This window comes from Heterodontus francisci, chromosome 9, assembly GCF_036365525.1.
Source record: "Heterodontus francisci isolate sHetFra1 chromosome 9, sHetFra1.hap1, whole genome shotgun sequence".
NCBI classification, from domain to species: Eukaryota; Metazoa; Chordata; class Chondrichthyes; order Heterodontiformes; family Heterodontidae; genus Heterodontus; species Heterodontus francisci.
In genome coordinates, this window is record NC_090379.1 from 78,147,313 (window position 1) to 78,167,623 (window position 20,311).

Consider the following 20,311-nt stretch of genomic DNA (forward strand, 5'->3'; position numbering starts at 1 on the left):
TTACAAACCACTGAGTTAGTTAGTTGATGAGCACATATTTCAAATAAAGAAGACAACTCTTGATCAGCATGTGCACAGAGTAACTTTGCAGTGCTCTATTGCAGCTAGCAGCATGATTTGCAACTATCTCTATGCCTGACATCAATATAACACATCCACTTCCAATCTAATTCAATTGAATACCACACAGCAGAGTACTTTAGAAGAATTGGGTAGCTGAAATGTTTTTAGAATCAATTTTCTTCTTCCCTCTTATCATGAAGGCTTTATTTGTTGCTGTAATTGTTTCACGAGTGCTGGTTGATGTATCGCCAAAGTGGTCAGTACTTCACTTGTGAGTCCAGACAGCTGAGTATTGATACAGAGTACTTGAGAGAGTGAAACCTGATCCAGTTCTCATCTGGACTAGAAATGAGTCTGGGCTTGAGTGCGGGCCCTTGACTCGCTGCTCTGTGAGAGGGCGTGCCAGGACTGAGTGGCTTGACACTGTCCCGAAATTCTTCGGGGTGACTTGCTGGTGCCTGTCAGGCCTCTAGAGGACGCCTACATGGAGGCCGTGGCTGCTGCTGGTTCAGCACCCACCCGAGGCCCAGGAGCAGTGCTGGACCCAGACCACAGGTCGGTCAAGGCGGGAGGGCTTTTACAGGGTGGGGGCCACAGGGGAGGGGGACATGGGGGGGGGAGGGGTTCAGCAGCAAGGGCAGGGAAGTGGCTCTGAGTCTCTCAGTGGGTCCCCCACTCCCGATGCCTGGCCCCTTGTTCAGGCACCAAGTACCTTTTAACGAGGGTGCCTCCCCCGAACCCCCCCTGGACTTGAAAGCAGCCCGCACAGTTTTTCCTGCCATCCTTCCCGTGCAGTGACAGGCTGCCCTTGACTTGGCTAATTGCAGTGATGATGGGATGAGGCCCTTAAATTGGCATTAATTGCCCAGTTAAGGGCCACAATTGTGGGTGGCACAGTGGCGCAGTGGTTAGCACCGCAGCCTCACAGCTCCAGCGACCCGAGTTCGATTCTGGGTACTGCCTGTGTGGAGTTTGCAAGTTCTCCCTGTGTCTGCGTGGGTTTTCTCCGGGTGCTCCGGTTTCCTCCCACAAGCCAAAAGACTTGCAGGTTGGTAGGTAAATTGGCCATTATAAATTGCCCCTAGTATAGGTAGGTGGTAGGGAAATATAGGGACAGGTGGGGATGTGGTAGGAATATGGGATTAATGTAGGATTAGTATAAAATGGGCGGTTGATGGTCGGCACAGACTCGGTGGGCCGAAGGGCCTGTTTTCAGTGCTGTATCTCTAAACTAAACTAAACTAAACTAAAAAATTGGCGGCGGGGTGGGACGGCTGTACATAGGCCTTCCCACCTGTATTTAATTTTGGTGGAGGTGGGACAGCGGTGGGGTCCCACTCCCCGACCATCCCACCTGATTACGTGCTCTCCCTCCCTCCAAACCTGCCATGGGAGAGAGCCTAAAATTTCATGCTTAGTTTTTGTTGGTTGGTATGTGGCTGCTGAATAATCCAGAGAAGGGCAGATCTAATGCTTGTCCTGCTCATGGATAGCTAATGCTATGAAGTGGTCCTTAAAAAACCTCATTTGCATACATAAGGGTCTAATGGCTGTTTTAGGTGCCCATCTGATCCTTGTAAATTAGGCAGTGTGACTAAAGCCTTTGCAAATTGGACGCAGGTTGTCACACTGCTGAATTGCTATGCTTTGTGCCCATTTAACACCCCAAAAACAAGTGCAGTGTGTACCAATTCCTACCCCTTAACTGTCTACACAGATGCAGTACACAGCAGAAATCACTGGATAGCAATTAGTTTTTTTTAATTCATTCATGGGATTTGGACGTTGCTGGCAAGGTCCGCATTTGTTTCCCAATCCCTAATTGCCCTTGAGAAGGTAGTGGTGAGCTGTGTTCTTGAACTGCTGCAGTCTGTCTGGTGCTAGTACACCCACAATGCTGTTAGGGAGAGAGTTCCAGGATTTTGATCCAGCGACAGTGAAGCAACGGTGATATAGTTCCAAGTCAGAATGGTGTGTGACTTGGAGGGGAACTTGCAGGTGCTGGTGTTCCCACACGTCTGCGCTCCTTGTTCTTCTAGGTGGTAGAGGTCATGAGTTTGAAGGTGCTGATGAATCATAGTTTGATTGAATTCTACATATAGTTTGGGGGAGAGAAGAGTGGGACCAAGATTAGTATTTTAAACTTGAATAAGGGCAATTATGAGGGCATGAAAGCAGAGCTAGCAAAAGTGAACTGTCAAATCAGGTTAAGGGATAGGTCAGTGGAGATGCAGTGGCAGACATTTGAGGGGATATTTCAGAATACACAGAATAGATACATTTCAACGAGAAAGAAAAATTCCAAGGGTGGGACCTGCCATCTGTGGTTAACTGAAACAGTTAAAGATAGTATCAAACTTAAAGAAAAAGCCTATAATTGCGCAAAGAAGGGAGGCAGATCAGAAGATTGGACAGAATATAAAAAACAGCAAAGAAGGACTAAAAGTTTGATAAGGAAGGTAAAATTAGAGTAGGAGAGAAAGCCAGCTAGAAATATAAAGACAGATAGTAAGATATTTAAAAAAGAAGAGTTAACAAAGTGAGCATTGGTCCTATAAAAAGTGAGTCTGGGGAATTAATAATGGATAATAAGGAGATGGCAAATGAATTGAAAGAGATTTTGCATCAGTCTTCACTATTGAGGATACAAGTAACATCCCAGTATTAGCTATAAGTCAGGAAATGGAAGGGAGGAACTCAAGAAAATTACAATCACCAGGGCAGTGGTACTGAACAAATTGTTGGAGCTGCAGGCTGACAAGTCCCCGGGTCCTGATGGACTTCATCCTAGGGTCGTAAAAGAAGTGGCTAGTGAGATAGTTGATGCAGTAGTTTTAATTTTCCAAAATTCCCTAGATTCAGGGAAGGTTCCTTTAGTTTGGAAAATAGTGAATGTAACTCCTTTATTCAAAAAGGGAGGGAGACAGAAAGCAAGAAACTACAGGCTAGTTAGCTTAATATCTGTCTTCGGGAAAATGTTAGAAGCTATTATTAAAGATGTTATAGTAGGGCATTTAGAAAAATTCAAGGTAATCAGGCAGAGCCAACATGGTTTTGTGAAAGGGAAATCATGTTTAACCAATTTATTGGAGTTCTTTGAGGGAGTTACATGTGCTGTGGATAAAGGGGAACCGGTGGATGTATTGTACTTAGATTTCCAGAAGGCATTTGAAAAGGTGCCACATCAAAGGTTATTGCAGAAAATAAAAGCTCATGGTGTAGGGGGTCACATATTGGCATGGATAGAAGATTGGTTAGCTGACAGGAAACAGAGAGTAGGCATAAATGGGTCATTTTCTGGTTGGCAATATATAACGAGAGGTGTACCACAGGGATCTGTGCTGGGGCCTCAACTTTTTACAATTTATATAAATGACTTAGATGAAGGGACCAAAGGTATGGTTGCTAAATTTGCTGATCACACAAAGATAGGTAGGAAAGTACCTTGTGAAGAGGACATAAGGAGGCTACAAAGGGATATAGATAGGTTCAGTGAGTGGGCAATTGGAGTATAATGTGGGAAAATGTGAAATTATCCACTTTGGCAGGAAGAATAAAAAAGAAGCATATTATTTAAATGGTGAGAGACTGCGGAGCTCTGAGATGCAGAGGGATCTCTGTGTCCTAGTGCATGAGTCGCAAAAGGTTAGTATGCAGGTACAGCACATAATTAGGAAAGCTATTAGAATGTTATCATTTATCGTGGGGGGGAATTGAATACAAAAGTAGGGAGGTTATGCTTCACCAATGCATTGGTGAGACCACATCTGGAGTACTGTGTACAGTACTGGTCTCCTTATTTAAGGAAGGATGTAAATGCATTGGAGGCAGTACAGAGAAGGTTTACTAGACTAATACCTGGAATGGGTGGGCTGTCTTATGAGGAAAGATTGGACAGGCTAGACTTGTATCCACTGGAATTTAGAAGAGTAAGAGGCGACTTGATTGAAACATACAAGATCCTGAGGGGTGTTGACAGGATGGATGTGGAAAGGATATTTCCCCTTGTGGGAGAATCTCGAACTAGGGGTCACTGTTTAAAAATAAGGGGTTGCCCATTTAAGAAGGAATTGAGGAGAAATGTTTTCTCTCAGAGGATTGTGAGTCTTTGGAATTCTCTTCCTCAAAAGGCAGTGGAAACAGAGTCTTTGGGCTGAATTTTACGCCACTCCAGCCCAAAGACTCTGATGGTGGCGTGGGGGCAGCATAAAATTGAGCAGGAGGCTCTGGGAGGCCTACCCGCCTCGCTCCCGCCTCTGGTGAAATTTACCCAAGGCCAATCAAGGCACTTAATGGCCACTTAAGGGCCCTCGCCCGCCTCCACGAGTATTTTACCCATGACAAGCAGGTGTGCTAGGGACGTGAAAGGCCGCCCAGCGATAGCTGCCGGCCTTTCCGCACCCTGGGGGGGGGGCTATGCCAGTCAGGCACAGGGTGCCTGATTGAGGGCCGCCCCCGCCACCAAACCCACCCCTGGGACCCTCGACGCCCCCTCCCACCCAAACAACCACATAGCCTCACCAGGGAAGACCAATCCCCCTGGTGAGGCAAGCCCAACTTACCTCATCTCCAGGCTCCATGGCGTCAGCTGGGCTGCAGTCCCAGCAGTGGGCACTGCTCCTTGTGGCACTGCTGGAACTAAGAGCTGCTGGGCTGCCGAGCTCACTGAGGCGGGATGTCCTTCCTCAAGCGGGTGGAAGTCCCGCCTCAGGACAATTAAAGGCCGGGGACCCGTGAAATACAGAACGGATCCCCGGGCTAGGCGGAAGCAGGTTCGCCACCGACTTTTACGTCGCTGGCGAATTCCCGTCCGCCTAAGGTAAAATCCAGCCCTTTGAATATTTTTAAGGCAGAGGTAGATAGATGCTTGATAAGCAAGGGGGTGGAAGTTTATTGGGGGTACATGGAAATGTGAAGTAATCAGTTCAGCCTTGAACATATTGAATGGCAGAGCAGGCTCGAGGGGTCGAGTGGCTTACTCCTGCTCCTAATTCGTATGCTCGTATGTATGAAGGAGACTTGATGAATTGCTGCAGTACATCTTGTAGATGGTACACACAGCTACCACTGTGCATCGGTGTTGGAAGGAGTGACTATTTAAGGTGGTGGATGGGATGCCAATCAAGCAGCCTGCTTTGGCCTGAATGGTGTCAAGTTTCTTGAAAATTGTTGCAGCTGCACCCATCCAGTCAAGTGGAGAGTATTCCATCATACCCCTGAATTATGCCTTGTGGATGGTGGACAGGTTTTTAGGACTCAGTTACTCGCTTCAGAATTCCCAGCCTCTGACCTGCTCTTAAAGCCACAGTATTAATATGGCTGGTCCAGTTCAGTTTTTGGTCAATGAAACCCCCCAGGATGTTGATGGTACAGGTTTCAGTGGCAGTAATGCCATTGACTGTCAAGGGGAGACGGTTGGATTCTCTCTTGTTGGAGGTGGTCATTGCCTGGCATTTGTGTGACACAGAGGCGCAGTGGTTAGCACTGCAGCCTCACAGCTCCAGTGACCTGGGTTCGATTCTGGGAACTGCCTGTGCGGAGTTTGCAAGTTCTCCTGTGACCACGTGGGTTTTCGACGGGTGCTCTGGTTTCCTCCCACAGCCAAAGACTTGCAGGTTGATAGGTAAATTGGCCATTGTATATTGCCCGTAGTGTAGGTAGGTGGTAGGTGAATGGTGGGGACGTGGTAGGGAATATGGGATTAATGTAGGGTTAGTATAAATGGGTGGTTGTTGGTCGGCACAGACTCGGTGGGCCGAAGGGCCTGTTTCAGTGCTGTATCACTATGACTATGAATGTTATTTTACAGTTATCAGCCCAAGACTGAATGTTGTCCAGGTCTTGCTGCATGTGGGCACAGACTGCTTCAATATCTGAGGAGTTGCAAATGATACTGAACATCGTACAATCATCGGCGAGCATCTCCACTTCTGACTTTATGTTGGAGGGAAGGCCATTGATGAAGCAACTGAAGATAGTTCGGCCTCGGACACTACCCTGAGGAACTCCTGCAGCGATGTCCTGGGGTTGAGATGATAGGCCTCTAAATTAAAGAGGAAAGGTTGAGTAGGTTAGAGAGTGCCGGAAGTATGCAGAGCAGGCAGATCATGACATCGGTCAACGTGCAATACTGCTCCACCATTCAATATGATCATGGCTGCTTTTGGGCTTCAATTCCACTTTCCCGCCTACTCCCCATGTCCCTCGATTCCCTGAGAGATCAAATATCTGTCTATCGCAGCCTTAAATATATTCAATGATGGAGCATCCACAACCCTCTGGGGTAGAGAATTCCAAAGATTCACCCTTTGAGTGAAGACATTTCTCCTCATCTTAGTCCTTTATGATCAGCCCCTTATCCTGAGGCTGTGCCCCCTTGTTCTAGATTCCCCAGTCAGGGGAAACAATGTCTCACTATCTACCTTGTCAAGCCCCTTCATAATTTTGAATATTTCAATGAGATCACCTCTCATTCATTGGAACTCCAGAGAATATACACCCAATTGACATAGTGTCTTATCATAGGACAATGTTCTTTATCCCAGGGATCAATCTCGTGAACCTTCGCTGTTCTGTCTCCAACGCTAGTATATCCTTCCTTAAATATGGAGACCAAAATTGCACACAGTATTCCAGGTGTGGTCTCACCAAAGCCCCGTACAATTTTAGCAAGACTTCATTATTCGTGTATTCCAATCACCTTACAACGAGGGCCAACATGCAATTTGCTTTCCTAATTGCTTGCTGTACCCACCTGCTAACTTCTTGTGCTCCTTTTACGAGTACACCCAAGTCTCTCTGAACATCAACATTTACAAGTTTCACACCTTTTAAAAAATATTCTGCTTTTCTATTCTTGCTACCAAAGTGAATAACCTGATACTTCCCCACATTATACTCCATCTGCCACTTTGTTGCTCACTCACTTAACTTGTCTATATCTCTTTGCAGCCTCTTTGAGTCTTCCTCACAGTTTACATTCCCAACTAGCTTTGTATCATCAGCAATCTTAGATGCATTACTCTCAGTCTCTTTGTCCAAGTCAATAGTATAGATTATAAACAGCTGAGGCCCCAGCACTGACCCTTGCAGCACTCCACTAGTCACAGCCTACCAACTTGAAAATGGCCCATTTATCCCTAATCTTCCTATTCATTAAGCAATCCTCTATCCATGCTAATATATCACCCCCCAACTGCATGAGCCCTTAGAGTCAGAGAGACTTATCTAGTGTATTAATCGTTTGTGTGGCACCTTACTGAATGCCTTTTGGAAATCCAAGTATACTGCATCTACAGGTTCCCCTTTAGCTACCCTATTAGTTACATCCTCAAAAAACTCTAATAAATTTGTAAAAGAGGATTTCCCTTTTGTAAAACCATGTTGACTTGTTCTAATAATACTATGCTTTTCTAAGTGCATTGTCAAGACTTACTTCATTATAAATTCTTGCACTTTCCCGACGACTGATGTCAAGCTAACTGACCAGTAGTTCCCTGTTTTCTCTCTCCCTCCTTTCTTGAATAGCAATGCTACATTTGCTAATTTCCAATCTGCTGGGACCATTCTAGAATCTAGGGAATTTTGGAAAATCATAGCCAGTGCATTCACTATCTCTGCAGCTATCTCTTTTAGAACCCTAGAATGTAGGCCATCAGGTCCTGAGATTTGTTGGATTTTCATCCCTAATGTTTCTTCTATACTTTTTCTCTGCTGATATTAATTATCTTAATCTCTTGACTCTTGTAATCCCCTAGGTAACTCTCTATTTCTGGTATGTAACTTGTGTCTTCTACTGTGAAGACAGGCACAAAATATTTGTTCAATGTCTTTGCCATTTCCTCATTCCTCATGATAACCTTTGACTCCCTTGTAGATCAAAAATCTGCCTAACTCAGTCTTGAATATATTCAATGACCTAGCCTCCACTACTGTCCGGGGTAGAGAATTCCAAAGATTAACAATCCTCTGAGAAAAGAAATTTCTCCTCATCACCTTAAATGGGAGATCTCTTATTCTGAAACTATGCCCCTAGTTCTAGATTACTTGCTATACCTGCATGCTAACTTTTTGTGATTCATGTACGAGGACACCCAGATCCCTCTGTACCCCAGCATTCTATAGTCTCTCTCCATGCTCCTTCACATTGATTGCAGGCTTTCTGGCAGTCTTCACAATGCACCAAGTATTTTGTTGTGTGTGCCCATCAGCCTTTTTCTGTAGCCTGCCTCATCAAAAGTCCCCATCTGACTCTTCTAAAGCTGAAATTGTGTGTGATCTCACCCTCCAAAAAAGCTGGCATCTGTGCTATCCTTGCCCCCTGCGCTGGCTGCAGTGCATTTCTGGCTGGTGTCCCACTATATGCAGATCCCATCTCTATGCTAACCTCTAAGATATGTGCAGCATCAGTGTCTGAGCTGGTGGCTATGAGTGTGAAATCAAGTGATGGCATGTCTTCATCAACACTCTTTTCTTGGTCTTCCTGCACTGCCTGGCCAGATTGCACTTCTTGAGTATTTGAAAGCGAAAAGGTTCATTTTGTAGTGAGGGGTGGGGGAAAATTAAAAGGTCCTTGCTTACACCATCTGCAGCTTGTAAGTCAGAAGCAATTGTGGGATGAGGGGGATGTGGAATGTGAGAAGAAGGATTAGGCAGGGTATCATCATCTTCTATTGTTTCAGCCCTGCCCCTGGCCACAGCCTTAGCAATCGCCTTCCGATAATGGCCAGCATTGTCTCCTCTACAGGGGTTAGAGCCTCTTTTGTTCCGGTTATTTCCTGCTGCCTCTGGTTGAGTGCCATATTTCCTGCAAGAGAGAGCAAGAGAGAGGATATGTGTTAGTGAGTGTCATCCAATCTGTTTGACTGATATGACTATCATGGTTCAATAGCTGGCAGTATGTGCAAGCTTCTTCTTGTCTACAGCACATTATGGGTATATCCTGGCAGGACAAAATCACAAATGTGGCAGTCCTCTCAAAGGCAGAGCTACCAAATGTGTTGGCACTAATCAAACAGAGGTGGCTTTAATGGATCGGACACATCTGCAGGATGGAAGGTGGTCACGTATCCAAGGACATTCTGTATGGTGGACAGACGACCAGTGGGGTGCCCAAAACTCCCCTTCAAGGATGCTTGCAAGCATGAAATGAGACCCTAAATGTTGACTATTGCACCTGGGAGACATTAGCTGTTGAAAGAGGGAAGTGGTGACACATCCTGTAGACTGGTGTGCACTATTACGACGACCAGGCACCAATGTCAAAAACAACAACCCACAGCGTCATGTGGCAGCTTCACGTGTGACACTTGTGGCAGATCCTGCCTCTCAAGGATTGACCTTCACAGCCACCAGCAAAGATAAAATTCCCGCCTAAATGGATTGTTTGATGCATGTCCATCATCTTTCGTAGATGGAAGGATGCCAACCATGTGCAAGTTGTGAAATATGGGTGTGAGGCTTACAGTAGTGGGTGAGGGTGAGGGTGAGGTGAAACTACGAATGTTAGGTATGAGTCCTAATTGATAGAGATTGTTGGTAGGTGAGTAATGGGCGTTTGGTGACTTGAGCAGTGACTGACTCTAGACGTGCAGTTGGTTAGGTATGGCATTTGAAGTTCCATTCACTGACCTTGACCTCTCATCTGAGGTCATTAAACTTGCAACACTGCATGTAGGCCCTTGGGGCTGCATTCCTGGCATTGCCCTCCAAGGCTATCTGCTCCCATTGCCTTTTCACCGTGTGTCTGGAGGGCCTCCTCCCCATTTGCAGATACAGGACATCTCTCCACCTTTTGTAGTCTATCCCCACTAACTGGTCCGGAGGTTTATTCTGGGTATCAACGACTCAAGACTACCAAATTATTGTTCACACATAGCACGTTTATTCAGTGTTTCAAAATCTTATCTTCAACAGAGATTATACTCACGCGTCCACCTAATCTAGGTTACTTATGTTCATCCGAGAGTCGGAACGGAGCAGATGATCTGTTCTCTCCTTCCGATTCTCCAAGTAGTTGATCAGACTACTTAGTCCTGAGCTAGCTAGCCAGAACTTTGGAACACGCTTTCTTATACTTTGTTTCGTGCATGCTACCTGTGTGATCAGCTTGGGATGGGCTGGACCTGACTATCCGATGTACAGTGATTGGTCAGTCAGCTGTTGCTAACGCCGCGGGTGTGCTACGTCAACCACAGTTGGTCAACCTTTCACCGGTTTTGACATCTGGTTATTTTTGGTAGCATCATCCCTGAGGTTTCGACCACATTGCATAGCTGGTTCTCTGTTCTCCAGCCCTTGTCTGATAACAAAGCATTACTTCACTCCATGGACCCCCGGTGTCCAAGCAACCAGCCCACATGGCGTGTCTGTTACAAACTTAGCAGTAGGTTAGACATGTTTTCATCAGACCTTGCAGGTTTTAATAAATTTACTTCCCTTTTAGCAATATCGTTACACCACACTGCTGCTCCAACACTTCCTGCTTTCCTGCTGTGGACTTGTTTACCACTGTTAGCTATGCACACTACTTCCCCACGTACCAGGTTACATTCAGTTCACAGGTTGGATGGTGGTCGCCTACAGAGCTCCACCCTTTAAACCTTTCCTGGCCTCTTCAGGGTCCAGTTACGTTTAGATAAAACTTTCCAACTCGTGATCCTCCAACCTCCCCTGAGGAGTCCCTTCTTAGAAAACCTCGTATATGTGCTTGCTTTTTCCATTTCTTAGTTCGTCACTTTAGCTGACAGAGGATGATGAGGAGGCAAAGCACCTTCTCCATCAAGACCTCCAGTGCAGCATCGGAAAATCTGTGTGCCCAATCTCTCCCATGTTCTGCCATTCTTCTTTCTTTACCAGGTCAGATTTATCTCACAGAGTAATTGCAGCACCTGTTCCAGCACTTCCCCTTTAAGTGGTGCAGGCTAGCTTTAAGCAGTGCGAACAAGTATCTACTGATGTGTGCAGCCAATCAACAGCACGGTTAGCACAGACTGCACACAGAAATCATGATAATGAGCAGGCATCTTGAAGGTGCTGTGCTGCCTCTATTACATCAAACGGGTACAGGGTAATTGTGTATCGAGATTCCCAATCCTGTTTTTGGGAGCTATCTGATTTAGCCCCCATTGTGTTTATCCCTTACTTTTACAACTATGGACAGCAAACTGGCTGTGACAGATTTTCCAGGCAGGTCCTTGAATGAATCTCTTTTCGATGATGCATGGTTGGTTGCTTGCCATAATACTGTGGTAATTATCACAGCTACTGAAAGAACTGCCCCATTCTAGATGTTGCCTGCAGGTCTGCCTGGAGCAGATGGCACAGTTCAGTGATAACCTCTTCGTGAAACAGAGCTGACAAAGAGAGGACTCCTGTACTATCCCCAGGTAGGAGTGTTGGGCACTGACTGACATTTGAGGGCCTAATTCCTCAGGTATTATCACACCTCATGATATCGTTTTTGTCATCTAAATTGTGTAGCTCCACAGGAGCACTCAAAGCAATTCTCATTCTCAACACTTTACTGCTGTAAGTTCAATTGCAGTTATAAACAAAAAGTGTTGGCAAAAAATTCTACTGTGTAAAAAAGGCATTTATGGAATAAAATAAGAAGTTTCAATACAACAGTGACGATGCTTCAAAAGTACTTCATTAATTATAGTGCATTTGGGATGTCCTGAGGTTGCAAAAAGTGATATTTAAATGTAAGTCTTGTTTTGTGGCAACATTTCAAAGTCAAATCTAGTATTAAGAATATTTTGGTATTGAAATGAGGTTTGTACTGGCCATTACTGTGGCCACAATTTGCCTGGTCATTTTCTCTGTCACAAAATGGGGTGTGCTACAAATAAGGCCTGACCTCATCCTTAGTGAGACTCTGCACGTCCAACAGAACCTCACAATATCAGTGGTATGGCTTTCAACATTCAATGCAGCACAGATGATTATTAATGACAGTGAAATCCTGTTCAGATTCTAAGCAATCCTGTGCTATGGGCTCATATCTAACAGTTCAGGGTGCACATGTGCGTGAACTCATAGAGTCATAGAGTTATACAGCACAGAAACAGGCCCTTTGGCCCATCGTGTCTGTGCTGGCCATCAAGCACCTACCTATTCTAGTCCCATTTTCCAGCACTTGGCCCGTAGCCTTGTATGTTATGGCGTTTCAAGTGCTCATCTCAATATTCTTAAATGTTGTGAGGGTTCCTGCCTCTACCACCACTTCAGGCAGTGCGTTCCAGATTCCAACCACCCTCTGGGTGAAAATTATTTTCCTCAAATTCCCTCTAAACCTCCTGCCCCTTACATTAAATCTGTGCCCCCTGGTTATTGACCCCTCTGCTAAGGGAAAAAGTCTCTTCCCATCTAACCTATCAATGTCCCTCATAATTTTGTGTACCTCAATCATGTCCCCCCTCATCCTTTTCTGCTCTAAGGAAAACAACCCGAGCCTTTTCAGTTTCTCTTCATAGCTGATATGCTCCAGCCCAGGCAACATCCTGGTGAATCTTCTCTGCACCCTTTCCAGTGCAATCACATCCTTCCTATAATGTGGTGCCCATACTATATTGACACAGGAACGTTTGATTTCATAATGCATAACTCATAGTAAATCACTGCATGAAACAGCTAAAATTGGTCTACGGGTATGAATCTTTGCAATTCATCATCCAGAAGACAGCAATGAAATTCAGTTTACAAGAACGGTAAACACAGATTTTATGAAATCCTGATCCTGATGCAAATCTTCAACAATGGGTGGAAAATCCTGCAAAGTTTGCTTATCTCTGCATCCAAATCCAGATGCATGCTCCTAGTGGGTGAAGCTCTGTGCCAGGAGCACTAATTCATAAAATTTATTCTGTGCTTCAACATGAATCTTGGGACCAAGGTGAGGTTATAAGTTAAGCATAAACTGTAAAACCAAAAGAACAAAATTATTTTGAACGTTTTTCAAGTGCTATCAGTATCAATATTAAAACAAACTGAAGAACCCCATGAAATTCACATGAAATTATTTTGATTAGCATATTTTCTTTATAATAAAATGTTTTCAAGTTTCAGTTTGCACTTGTAGCCTTATGCTCTGCACCATTCAAATGTTGAAATCAATACTACTCAGACAAACACAACTATGGTTTCAGTTAGGTGTGTAGTGCACTTCCAGTTATAAACACATTTAATTGGAATAAAAGGCGTAAACGTTTGCTCACATTTAAGTGGGAGCAATATGATCTGACTCTTTTGTTTTATTTTGGCACAACTTCAAATCTTAGGTTTTGCCCTTTTTACGTTACAAAGCAAACTCATTTTATAAAATTTGAGCTTCATCTGCCAAAAATGGAAAAGAAAATTCAAAAGTCCCACAATTTTCAGGTTAAAGAGAAGTGAATATTCAGATTTGCACTCCTTTTTGGTTATTGGTTTAGTTATGTTAATTTATTAAATGCCAGATTATCTTTGATTTCTACAAGTTTACTATTTCTTCTTCTTACTTTAATTACTTTAATTTCACATTTCATTAAAATGTTTTTTTTCCCCTTCTGCTGTATAATTATCGAAACTGAAGTGAGATATTACCTTTTCTATAGTTCAATGACATACTCAAAATCAGGCAAGGGATACAAATACTAAATGAAGGTACAATACAATCTTTTGGTTTGATTGTAAATTAATTTAAAATGATGGCCGATTGTGCTGACAGTTCTGATGCAGTCTATTCTTTTCACAAGTGCTGTTAAAATCAAAAAATCTTTGCTGAACATGAAGAACTCAAACATATAAAATCAGTGCAACATTCATTAAGACAGTGGTTTACTGGACACCATATGCAACTATTTTTCTGGTAATTCACAGAACTGTAGCTAAAACAGAACATTACCTGATCATCAACATATTAAGCTACACAGTTAAAGCTCAGCCATGATAACCACAGTTTAGCTCAGTAACAATCAAGAATTACAGGATAGGCATGTCATAAATATAAGAGTCACAAATAAATCCAATGAGAAATTCAGCAAAAGTGTATTTACCTAGAGAGTAGTTAGAATATGGAAATTGCTACCACATGGAGTACTTGAGGTGAATTGCATAAATGCATTTAAGGGGAGGTTCAATAAGTATGTGAGGGAGAAAGGAATAGAAGAATGTGCATGTATGGTTAGATGAATAAGGTGGGAGGGGGCATGTGTGGAGCATAAACACTGGCATAGACCAGTTGGGTCAAATGGCCTGTTTCTGTGCTGTAAATTGTCTGTAATTCTATGTAAATAAGCCTCCTGGTCCCATAATGCAGTTAGTAATCCAGACATGCTGCTTAGAAAATTATAAACTGAAAGTGCCAAAAGCATAGAAAATTTGGACATGGTACTTATTTACAAGAAGCCATGTAGAGGAGGGTGGCAGTCTTCGGCACTGGAGCACATCCTCTCCCATCCTGTGACAAGAGAGGCACCCCTATGAGCCAGACCATTCACTTGGCAAGAGGTCTAAATAAGGTTAAATGTTTTCAAGATCTAAAGGATTACCTGTTCTGTGAGCAAATAAAAGCTCAGTGCCACAACAAATAAAAGTGCTTATACAGTCAGAAAAAATGGACTCCACTTGTGAAACATCATAACACTTACCGCTGTATGCAAAATATCAACTTCCAATATTCACCATGAGAAGTACAGGTTTAAGCCATTAAGTAATGTAAAAATAACTGATTAGTTAATAACTACTTTTGCAGATAGTCAGCATTTAATAGATTGCTCATTTTAACAAATTTGAATGAAACTGCAATAAAATTAAGCATACTATTTCACTTGCAAAGTCATTATTAAAATGCCACAGGAGGACTTTGTTAGAAGGGAATTACTGTCAACTCTGTCTGTAATGAATGAATGGTGGAGAGGCAAACGTTTCTTTCTTTTCTCTATTAAAATGCAGTAAATGCAATGATCCATTCTCACACCTGAGAAGCTGTGCTTTAAGGGAATGTGAGTTGTAGTTTGGTCTACAACATTATATTCTCCAATTGTTCAATCTATCCATGGTTTAAACATGGCAACCTGTGGAGAGGATGAGATCACTGAACATATCCTTTTATATGCGGTATTGTTTCTACAGGATGTCATATTCTTCAGCAATGGCCCTGACATTACTGAAGGCAAGTATTTCAAAATAGTGAATAAAATTTGTTTGAAAATGTCATAAATATATTTCATTTGAGGTATAATTGACATACAATACAATACAGAAGTTAGATTTGTGTATAAATCACTTCTCTCTTTTATTTCAGTGAAGAAAACATCTAAAGTTTTGCAGTGGACATAGGCTTTGATGAGGCAGGGACTTCCAACACTGGAGGCAGGATTTTATCCTATCCTTGGAGAGGGGCACAGAGGCAGGGCAAACAAAATGGCTGGGGGTGCCGTTGTTTGGGCCCTCTGGTATTTTGTCTGGGGCAGGGAAGGCTGAGGACGGGCTTCCCACACCAAGCCAATTAAGGCCCTTAAGTGGCCAATGGCCACTTTGTGCATCCTAGCAGGGTTGGGCAGTGGGGGGACAATCCAAGGCCTCGAGAGGGCTTGCCCCAGCAATGCTGACCTCCCGGAAAGACACCCCCACCCTCACCAACAGTACCCCCTCCCCACCCCGTCACCAGGGTCAGCCTGAATGGCCTTGGCAATCCTAACCCCACTCATCTCTCCTGAGGTCTCCTCCATTCTTTGGTGGTGCTGCCAGTACTGCAGATCCGTCGGCCCTCTGATTGGCCAGCAGTTATGGAGGCAGGAACTAGTCCCTTAAAGGGATGCGTCCCTGACAGCGGGCAGTTAATTGGCTTTTATTGCAGTTGCATTCAAATTTGTTAAAATGAGCAAATTGTTAAATAGTAAGGGGGTCTGATGGAGGGCTGAGGTGGAGTGTCCCCTTGCCTTCCGACCTGCCACCAGGTCCCCTGTTGCTAGAATAAAATGTGGCCCTGGGAGTTCTGATGCCTTCAGCCTAAGGGGGACCCAGACATAAATCAGAGGCCAGGTTAGGGGGGGATGGGGTGGGCATGGTGAAAGCCCAAGCTAGAATCAAAGCCTGGATTCTCTCATCTTATCAAAGCTACAAGTTACTATTTTAAGTAGGTGATCCGCCCGCACCTCTCCTTACAAAGAGGACTGTAGGGTGGGTCACTCATTTTGTTTCAGGGAGGCACAGAACCTGCCCAGGCCCCAACACCTCTCCCTCATTGCAAACTCATTTCCAGCTGTCATTAAGGTTCTTCGTTGCAGTACTCAATTTCAAAAGTTTCATACAAATTGTAACTTTAATGCTGAGGTCTCATATTCACTATTCTGGCTTGAATCTCGTATGGTACACTGATAGAAATAGTATGACTCTCACTGACAACCTCGTGCAATAGTAAAAGCATCATCCTTTAAAAGAAAATAAGACAATTAGAGCTTGGGATTTATGAGGCCGTGTGCATATTGATGGACACAATTCAGATCAGCTGAGGCTATTGCAGATCGTAGCGACTGCTGTAGCTGATTGAAAATTGATGGATTTGTGGGAATGAGGACATACGAATATACGAATTAGGAGGAGGAGTAGGCCAGTTGGCTCCTCAAGCCTGCTCCGCTATTCAGTAAGATCATGGCTGATCTGATTGTAACTTTGACTCCACATTCCCACCTACCCCCAATAACCTTTCACCCCCCCTTGCTTATCAAGAATCCATCTACCTCTGCCATAAAAATATTTAAAGCCTCTTCTTCCACCGTCTTTTGAGGAAGAGCGTTCCAAAGACTCATGACCCTCTGAGAGCAGAAATTTCTCCTCATCTCTGTCTTAAATGGGCAAACCTTATTTTTAAACAGTGACCCCTAGTTCTAGATTCTACCACAAGGGGAAACATCCTTTCCACATCCACCCTGTCAAGACCTCTCAGGATCTTATATTTTTAATTCAGTATCATCCCAGAAATAGCTGTAAATCAGGAAATGGAAGGGAGGGAGAAACTCTGGAAAATTACAATCATCAGGGAAGTGGTACTGAACAAATTGCGGGCTGACAATTCCTCGGGTCCTGATGGACTTCATCCTAGGGTCTTAAAAGAAGTGGCTAGTGAGATAGTTGATGCATTGGTTTTAATTTTCCAAAATTCTCTAGATTCTGGGAAGGTTCCATTAGATTGGAAAATAGCAAATGTAACTCCTTTATTCAAAAAGGGAGGGAGACAGAAAGCAGGAAACTACAGGCCAGTTAGCTTAACATCTGCCATTGGGAAAATGTTAGAAGCTATTATTAAAGATGTTATAGCAGGACACAGAAAAATTCAAGGTAATCAGGTAGAGCCAATATAGTTTTGTGAAAGGGAAATCATGTTTAACCAATTTATTGGAGTTCTTTGAAGAAGTAACATGTGCTGTGGATAAATGGGAACTGGTGGATGTACTGTACTTAGATTTCCAGAAGGCACTTGATAAGGTGCCACATCAAAGGTTATTCAAAAAAATAAAAGCTCATGGTGTAAGGGGTAACATATTGGCATGGACAGAAGATTGGCTAGCTAACAGGAAACAGACAGTAGGCATAAATGGGACATTTTCTGGTTGGCAAGATGTAATGAGTGGTGTGCTGGGGCCTCAATTTTTTACAATTTATATAAATGACTTGGATGAAGGGACTAAAGGTATGGTTGTTAAATTTGCTGATGACACAAAGATAGGTAGGAAAGTAAGATAGGTAGGAAAGGAAGTTGTGAAGACGACATAAAAAGGCTACAAAGGAATACAGAGAGGTTAAGCATGTGGGCAAAGATCTGGCAAATGGAGTATAATGTGGGAAAATGTGAAATTGTCCATTTTGGCAGGAAGAATAAAAAAGAAGCATATTATCTAAATGGTGAGAGATTGCAGAATGCTGGATTGCACAGGGATCTGGGTGTCCTAGTGCATGAATCACAAAAGGTTAGCATGCAGGTGCAGCAATTAGGAAAGCTAATAGAATATAATCACTTTTTGCAAGGGGAATTGAATACAAAAGTCGCGAAGGTATGCTTCAGCTAAACAGGGCATTGGTGAGACCATATCTGGAGTACTGTGTACAGTATTGGTCTCTTTAAGAAAGGATGTAAATGCATTGGAAGCAGTTCAGAGAAGCTTTACCAGACAATAATAAAAACAGAAAGTGCTGGAAATATTCAGCAGGTCAGACAGCATCTGTGGAGAGAGAAGCAGAGTTAATGTTTCAGGTCTGTGACCTTTTATCAGAACTGGCAAAGGTTAGAAAAGCATTAGGTTTTAAGCAAGTGAAGGGGGGGGGCGCGGGGTGGTATTTGGTGGGGAAGAGAACAAAAGAGAAGGTGTGTGATAAGGCAGAGGGCACGAGTGATTAAATAACAAAGCTGTCCTGGGTCAAAGGCAATGAGTGTCATAGTGTTAATACTTGTCGTGAAAGACAAAACGTTAGTCCAGAGATAGTGTTAATAACGGAATAATGAGCAGCTCTGTCTACATGAAAAACAGGTCCATGGTTAAAAAATAAAATAAAATAAAAAATATAAAAATATTTTTAAAAAGGCCAGTCATGCTCTGATGTTATTGATCTCAGTGTTCAGTCCGCAAGGCTGCAGAGTGCCTAATCGAAAGATCAGGTGCTGCTCCTCGAGCTTGCATTGATGTTCACTGGAACACTGGATTAGGCCAAAGACAGAAATGTTGGCATGAGAGCGGCGGGGTGCGTTGAAATGGCAAGCGACTGGAATCTCAGGGACATGCTTTCGGACTGATCGGAGGTGTTCCGCAAGGCGGTCACCCAATCTGCGTTTGGTCTCCCTCATATAGAGGCGACCATATTGTGAGCAGTGAATACAGTAAACTAAATTGAAGAAAGTACAAGTAAATCGCTGCTTCACCTGGAAGGAGTGTTTGGGGCCTTGGACGGTGAGGAGAAAGGAGGTAAATGGGCAGGTATTACACCTCCTGCGATTGCATGGGAAGGTGCCATGGGAAGGGGACGAGGTGTCGAGGGTGATGGAGGAGTGGACCAGGGTGTTGCAGAGGGAATGATCCCTTCGGAATGCTGACAGGGATTGGAAGGGAAGATGTGTTTGGTGGTGGCATCACGATGGAGGTGGCAGAATGGCAGAGGATGATCCTTTGGATGTGGAGGCTGGTGGGGTTGAAAGTGAGGACAAGGGGAGCCCTGTTATGGTTCTGGGAGAGAGGGGAAGGGGTGAGGGTAGAGGTGTGGAAATGAGTCGGACACGGTTGAGGGCCCTGCCGACCATAGTGGGGGGGAATCCCCGGTTGAGGAAAAAGGAAGACATATCAGAAGCGCTGTTGTGGAAAGTTACATCATCAGAACAGATGTGTCGGAGACGGAGAAGCTGGGAGAATGGGATGGAGTCCTTGCAGGAAACAAATGTGAGGAAGTGTAGTCAAGGTAGCTGTGGGAGTCAGTGGACTTGTAATGAATATTAGTAGACAGCCTATCCCCAGAGATGGAGACAGAGAAGTCAAGGAAAGGAGGGGAAGTGTCGGAAATGGACCAGGTAAATGTGAGAGAAGGGTGGAAATTGGAAGCAAAGTTGATGAAGTTTTCCAGTTTGGGGCGAGAGCAGGAAACGGCACCGATAGAGTCATCAATGTTCTGGAAAAAGAGATGAGGGAGGGGGCCTGAGCAGGACTGGAACAAGGAATGTTTGATATATTCCACAAAAAGACAGGCATAACTGGGACCCATGCGAGTATCCATAGCAACACCTTTTATTTGAAAAAAGTGAGTTGAGTTGAAGGAGAAGTTGTTCAATGTGAGAACAAGTTCAACCAGGCGGAGGAGGATGGTGGTGGATGGGGACTGGTTGGGCCTCTATTCAAGGAAGAAGCGGAGAGCCCTCAAACCGTCCTGGTGAGGGATGGAGGGGTAGAGAGATTGGACGTCCATAGTGAAGAGGAGGCGGTTGGGGCCAGGAAACCGGAAATTGTCAAAATGCGTAGGGCGTCTGAAGAGTTCCGAATGTGGGTGGGAAGAGACTGGAACAGGGTAGGAAAGTTAGCGTCAAGATAGGAAGAAATAAGTTCAGTGGGGCAGGAACAGGCTGAAATGATGGGTCTACCAGGACAGTCCTGCTTGTGGATTTTGGGAAGGAGGTAGAAGCGGGTTGTCCGGGTTGTGATACTATGAGGTTGGAAGCTGTAGAGGGAAGATCTCCAGAGGAGATGAGGTCAGTGACAGTTCTGGAGACAATGGCTTGATGTTCGGT

At 44.1% G+C, this 20,311-nt stretch overlaps 1 long non-coding RNA gene across 2 annotated transcripts in view; it reads right to left on the bottom strand.

Moving 5' to 3' along the window:
• Positions 1-1,836: 1,836 nt before the first annotated feature.
• Positions 1,837-20,311, bottom strand: part of LOC137373868 (uncharacterized) — a 72,121-nt gene continuing 53,646 nt past the window's right edge. Inside the window, exons 3-5 of one of the 2 annotated variants that reach the window (XR_010975724.1) lie at positions 8,644-8,869; positions 5,970-6,106; positions 1,837-2,155 (exon numbers count right to left, since the gene is read on the bottom strand). This is a non-coding gene — a long non-coding RNA (uncharacterized lncRNA). Of the gene's footprint in view, positions 6,107-8,643; positions 8,870-20,311 lie in introns of both variants that reach the window. The other variant, XR_010975723.1, reaches the window with a different exon arrangement.